The sequence below is a fragment of the Parambassis ranga genome, unplaced genomic scaffold (assembly GCF_900634625.1).
Source record: "Parambassis ranga unplaced genomic scaffold, fParRan2.1 scaffold_123_arrow_ctg1, whole genome shotgun sequence".
NCBI classification, from domain to species: Eukaryota; Metazoa; Chordata; class Actinopteri; family Ambassidae; genus Parambassis; species Parambassis ranga.
This window is the reverse complement of record NW_021144701.1, coordinates 18,511-25,454: the sequence shown is the minus strand read 5'-3', so window position 1 is coordinate 25,454 and position 6,944 is coordinate 18,511. Positions and strand designations below refer to the sequence as shown.

At 42.4% G+C, this 6,944-nt stretch overlaps 1 pseudogene; it reads right to left on the bottom strand.

The window, feature by feature from the left end:
• Positions 1-584: 584 nt before the first annotated feature.
• LOC114429376 (maternal embryonic leucine zipper kinase-like) lies at positions 585-6,598 on the bottom strand (annotated as a pseudogene).
• Positions 6,599-6,944: the final 346 nt, after the last annotated feature.

Here is a 6,944-nt window from a genome sequence, read left to right as displayed (position 1 = left end):
AAGTTTACTTCAATTATAAATAGGTGAAAACACATATGTAACAAGGTTAGAAGAGTTTAAGAACACAGAGACAAGAACGATTTAATATACAATTTAATAAGTAACATTTAAATAACAGAACATAAAATCACTGCTGTCCACCATCCTCTGTATGAGCTGAGGTCTGTCCGTTCTTTCTCTGCTCTCTCTCTCTCTCTCTCTCTCTCTCTCCTCTCTCTCTCTCTCTCCTCTCTCTCCTTCTCTCTCTCTCTCCTCTCTCTCTCTCTCTCCTCTCTCTCCCTCTCTCTCCTCTCTCCCTCTCTCTCTCTCTCTCCCTCCCTTCCTCTCTCCCTCTCTCTCTCTCTCTCTCTCTCCTCCTCTCTCCCTCTCTCTCTCTCTCTCTCTCCCTCTCTCTCCCTCTCTCTCTCTCTCTCTCTCTCTCTCTCTCTCCTCTCTCTCCTCTCTCTCTCCTCTCTCTCTCTCTCTCTCTCTCTCAGCTTAATACCAAATGTAATCAGCACAACATACCACAGTATTCTAGTCTATGTTTTAAAAAAAAGACAGCTCCCTGCATCAGTCATTCTTTTCTAACAAGAAACGTCATGTTGCTGACAATTATGCTAAAGTTGACTTAAAACCAGCAGTGCTACTGTCAGGAAAGTGCATCATTCAGATACTGGATGCAGAGAGAATGTCTTCCACCAGGTGTTTGTAGACCCAGGCGTCTCCCTTCAGCCTCTGGCGGCGCACTCCGATGACCTCTGGCCTCTGCAGCATGCACACCTCTAGCTCAAACGCCATGGTCACCTTTCCAAAGTCACTGCAGGTCTGACACTTGAGAGTGTACCTGAATGATGGGTGAAGTAAATAATGGTAAAATGACTGAATTTGAGAGGAGGAGCAGCATTATGAAAAAAAGGCAGGGAGGCAGCATGTCTTTCTAACCCCTTCTGCTGGAAATCGATGTTTTTCTCCGGCAGGATGGACAGGATCTGGTTGAGCACCTGGTCTGGATTGGTCTGACTGGTCAGAGTCACGTTGTATTGATCCTGGAAGGAGACAGCCATTCATCAACAAAAGTTTATCATTGTAGCTTTTCTATGAACATGGTTTATTGAAGTAAGAAAAATGAAGAAATTATGGTGAGGTCTGTTGTTTCACCATGCTTATACCTTGATTTTGCGGGGCCGTGCTGATGGGCTCGTCTCTTACTCGGGGTGAGCATAGTGATCACCTTATCTAGGCCTCTCTGCAGGGAACCAAACACTTTCCCTGCTCTCTTCTTCTTCCCACTGTCTGTGACGGCCATGTCCAGAGAACAAGGCCTGGAAAGCAAACAGTTTAGCTTAACTTCTGTCACCTGTGACTCACATGTTCTTGTTTTTTTTTTCCCCCATTTCGGTCTGATTGGCCGACCAAAGACGTGTAAGGACATCGTCCCTTCACTCATCTTGTAGAGCACTCACCTTCGCTCTGGACTAAAGGCCAGTATTTCAAGGTTTGCAGCATCTTTGTTCTCTGCTGCCCTCTTCTTATTCAGCTCCTTAGTTGCACTATCACCACCTACATTTACACATCAAAAAAGTAAAGAATCTAGTTAGCCATTTTCCAATATAAAGGAAGCTGTGACTGCTGCTTTTCTGGTCTCATAAATTTATCATTTCAGCCTTCTGGCACTGTTTTTCTTTTTTTTGACACAAGAGTCAATAGTTCTATATTAATAGTACCAGCATTATTATTATTTGGTGTGGTTCAACTACTAACATACAAAAATGATTGAGTCATTAGGAAACTTTTAGTGTTGAAAAAAAACAGATATTATGGAGTGAATGTTTCATCCCAGTTTTAAGTAATTTAAAAGGACAAAACCTCATGGGATGGAATCAAATGTTAAACTGTAAGAACAGCTGTTATGCATATGACTGGCTGTTTTTGGCATTAGAGTTGTAAACACAAAAGGCAAAATGAGTCTCACACGCTCGCTCTCTCTCTCTCACACACACACACACACACAACAGAGAGATAGGTTTTAGTGGCAAGAGAACACATGTCACTACAGCCCACGTGGGACAGTGAGCAAAGGAAAGAGACAGCTACACCTGTCACAGCACATGCCTAGGGACAGACACACACAGACCATGGTGTGTGTATGTCACAGGTAGCCTGTCTGCACTGCAGCTCAGAGAGTGGGAGGCTGTAAAGAAAGCAGGGCTGAGCCAGAGTCCGAGGCTTTAACACCAACCAGCTCAGCGGAAGCAAGTTTAGCCAAAAGAAACAAATGAGGCTGGACATCTGAGCAGAGACGTCAATATGACAAATAATTAAGCCTTTAATGACTCTCTTTTCACATTAGTGTCCTCCATTTACAGATAGGTGAATAGAATTAGCCTCCTGATTATAACCTCACCTTTGAGTTGACAGTGATAATGGTGAGTGAATCTGAGTGTGTGTCCATTTTCTGACATAATGACAGCTAAATCACAGAAATATGAGTGGCTTTGGGATAAAAAAAATGGCCAAATAAATGAGTTTATTACCAGAAGACAATTTACTTGCAAATGTGTGGCATGTGGATGTGGCACTTGTGATTATGAGAGCTGCATGAGACTGTGAGTGTGGGATAGATAAAGGAAAGAGGGGGGGGGGGGGGGGGAGAGGGGCAGTTGCAAATCTAATCTAATAGGGACGGTACTTCAAGCCCTTGTTTGGAACAACAAACAATTACAGTATTCAAATAAACTGTACTAGTCCTGAAGCTCTGCATTATCTGTAACCAGGAAATTATTCCTACCTTTGGGTGTGACCGCTGTGGGTTTGGTTCCATTTTGATTTTCTTGGATAGCAGTATTCTCCTTGTTTTCACTGGTTCGTTCTTGGTCCCTCTCCTTCTTCTCCTGGCGGTGTGGTGTCGTTTTCCGCCCCCTCTCTGGGGTTGGGCTGTAAGCACACCTTTTTTCCACTGATGGAGATGCCAGCCTCTTTAGGAATCCAACATGAGAAAAGTGGTATGAGTACATTACTCTTGACAGAATCATGCTGAATGTGTGGTCTGTCTGAACAGCACATCAGCTGGACACCAAATTCATTCTCTCTACAACATTTAGTCACTGTATGGGGAATGACTGTCATCTTTAAAGACAGGTAAATGGTTATAGACCAAGAGAAGCTGTCTTGCAGAAGCATTAGCCAAGGTTTACCATGGCAGCTCCCTCCCCTTTTGCCTTTGCTTGTGAACAATCAAATACCACAAAATAAGGGTCTTCTTAGCAGCATCATAGCATAATGTTAGAATACCAAAGAGACTGTCTGACAATCAGGTCTCCCAACCACCCTTCCTCCTTCTGCTTCCTGCTTTTGTTTCAACTTTCACATACCATGTCTTTGTTTGTTCTTTCATCTGGATGACCTCTGACCCCCTGGGGTGTATGCTGTGAGACTGAAACCCAAGGGCAATCATCAATGTAATCTGAGCAAAAGTCCATAGAATCCACAATTACAGCATCTTCATCCTCGCTGAACTGAAATGCGTCTCTTGTCTGAAAATGAACACAAGAAAAAAGGTCCACAACAACATTTAGGTGCAGAGAATCAGTACAAGAAGAACATCCACCTGGCAGTAGCCCTAAATATGTGGAGTATATTGGAGTGGTCCAGAGTCTGACCTGTAGTCCCTGGTGCAGCGGAGAGCAGGAGGAATCATAGACAGCTGGTTGAGGACACAGGCGGACAGGCTTTCCCCTCTGCTTCTTTGACAGCAGCAGCAGGTAGGTGGCTGTGGTGTGGTCATAACGCCACTGTGGGAGGGGAGATGTTTTAAAATCCATCAGAAACCATGCAAAAAAATGCACACAGATCTCTTAAACAGATTTTACAGTGTAGTGAATTCACACACCTCCCTCACAAGCGCTGTGGTGCTCTCTCTCGATCGCTTCATGTTCACTGCCATCTCAGTGATACAGTCTTCATCTATGTGACCAAGCTACAAAAAAAAAGACCAGGACTATCCATTAAAGACCCAAGAGGGACACTTCTAGTTTTATGTCAACACACGAAAACAACAATTTCCAACAAATAATATTGTTGAGTATATAATACAAGGATGTTATTGTTTCAGTAAAAAACCTCGAAATCGACGAATCTTTGATTTGAAACCAAAAGAAACAAGCTACCAAAGAGAACACATATCGAAAGCAAAAGCTGTTTAAGTGTTTGTAATTGTGTGGTTTAAATGTTTGCTAATGCATGCTGTTATAGATGATCCTCTTGTGTCTTTACCAGCTGCCTGCTGTACCATTCCACAGGGCTGTTGTGGTCTTTCATCACCCAGGGATGATCCAGTAGCTGTCTAACAGTCACACGACGCTTGGGGTCCACCTACAGGACACACACAGACACTGCAATTCAACATGTACACTGTGTCTAAAACTATAATACAAGAACAGTTCAGAAACTGATTATTTATGTGAGATAGATATTAATATTGTAAATTCCCAAACAGACTACTGTGCTTTACTACAGATAAAGATATTAAGTGTACATTGTAAAAGAGGATGGCTCTGTTTCTTTGAAGAAGGACCTTTTTTCCTTGATGTCAGATAGGGTTTTCCTACAGGGAACTGACACCACACTGAATCAAACCGTCAAACTCCATTGACAAAAACAGTTTAGTTAACAGATCTGAATTCCCCCAATGTTAGTTGCCTACAGTAAACAAGCACTTCCTGTGTTCTGCAAGGTGAAATGGACACATCAATAAATGGCAAGTTGGGCAATGATAATATCCCCATTATAGCAATCAATTAGTGAGTGACAGAGATTTTTTTTCCACTGGACCTTTTTTCAGTTGGCTATTTTCTATATTTTATGTTCTTTCAACATCTGTAGATGATGCATGTAGGAATATGGACAAGAACCCCATTCTACCTTGCTTGTGTCAAAAAAGGATAAGGTCAAGATAAAACACAAATAAAACAGCAAACAAACTGACTGAAATGTACCTGCATCATCTGGTTGAGGAGAAGGACGCTCCATGGAGAGAGCCAGTGTGGGTTGTCATATTTCCCCCTCTGAAAAAAAATATCCACGTCACAAACACTTCAGGAAAAACAAACAATATTCCGGCACTAGCTTAGACTGTAAGACAAAACAACGACTGTCGGTCATGGCCACAAATTATTTAGCAGCACCTCCATAACTTCAACCAATATGCTGGACACACAGCAGAGCTCTTACTGTAATCTTCCTGTAGAGGACTACACAGTTATCATCGTCAAAGGGCAGGTCTCCACAGAGCAGAGAGAACAGCAGCACTCCCATACTCCATACATCAGCCTGGAGGTTACACATTACACAGCAGTATTTCAGCTTCAAGCTCAGTTGTACCGAGTCATGCACCAGTGAATAAGATCAAGAAACCAAGAAGAGGCAGACGCAGCAGAGCAGGCAGGTAATAATTGATCTTTTTTAGTGGAGATCCTGAATGTAAACACAAAGGTTTCTACATGTTAACATTCAACAGTATGCATGTCCTACCTCTGAACCATATAAGCTCTGCCCTGGATGAGCTCAGGTGCAACGTATGCGGGGGTCCCACAACATGTCATCAGCTCATAACCCCAAACCTCCCTGAGAAAGAGGAAACGTGATATGTAGACCAGTATGTGACAGTTTTACCTTAAGATCAGACTTTTTCATCTGATGATGTACCTTAGGTTTGGCACACAAGCCGAAGTCAATGAGCTTCAAGTTATGATCCTCATCAATCAATATGTTTTCCTAAGATTCAGAGACACAAACATTAGAATCAAGTGTAGTCAAACCCAGACAAACATTTTGTGGTATCTGGCTGTATGATGAGGACTTTTACTGGTTTTAGGTCTCTGTGTGCGTATCCTTGGCTGTGTACGTAGGCCATGGCAGACACAATCTGTCTGAAAAACACCCTGGTGTCCTCTTCCGACAGACGGTCCTTTGCTATGATATAGTCAAACAAATCTCCACCTGGGCAGTGCTACAAAGAAGGCAAATATATGAACATAAGATTGTTTTATTCAGAGTCACACATCATCTCTGTCTGTTCGACCTTTACCTCCAGCACCATGAATATCTGGGTGGAGGTCTCTATGACCTGGTACAGCCGACAGATGTGCTGATGACTCAGGTTCTTCATGGCTTCAATCTCCAGCTTCACACGAGGCAAGTCATCCTGTAGAGTTAGAAAGTGAAGGTGCTTTCAACATCGGTTAAATGTGATGTAAACACAGCCGTGTTTATTTTTTTGTTTTGTACATTTTCAAATGGTCCTGCAGCTTGAGGTCATGGTTTGTGTAAGTTTTGTGTTGTACACTTCAGTCAGACTCACCCCGAGATCTTTTTTATTAATGATTTTAATGGCAACCTTCTCTCCTGTCAAGATGTGACGACCCAACTTGACTTTAGCAAAGCCTCCTAAATAAAACACAGCGTCCTTAACACACAATAGAAATGACACGAAACGACACAAACTGCATTTAGTCCTGAAATTACCCGAGCCGATGGTCTCATAAACCTTGTAATATTTGTAGAGCTCTTCGGCTCGGAACTCCGTCGTCCTTTCCACGGGCATGCTTCCTGCTCCAGCTACACGATAAACCTCCTTCATACGAGATAAAAACAAGGTTTGAAATTACCAACAGGCTTACAAGAACACTGAAATTTGCAGCATTAACATCGCTAATACATTTTAACACTGTAATCTTTATGATAGAGAGTTTAAATACACTCTCTGATAGTTAAGCTATAATTAGTTTGGTTGCCCAGCAACCAAACCAGGCAATCAAACTCTTGTTCTTCTACGTCTTTATTAGTTTGATTGCCGTTGCTAGGCAATCAAACTCTTGTTCTTCTACGTCTTTATTATTATTAGTTTGATTGCCATGGCAATCAACCTAGTGACTTCATACTGTTCTTGTCTTCAGCTGTTTCTC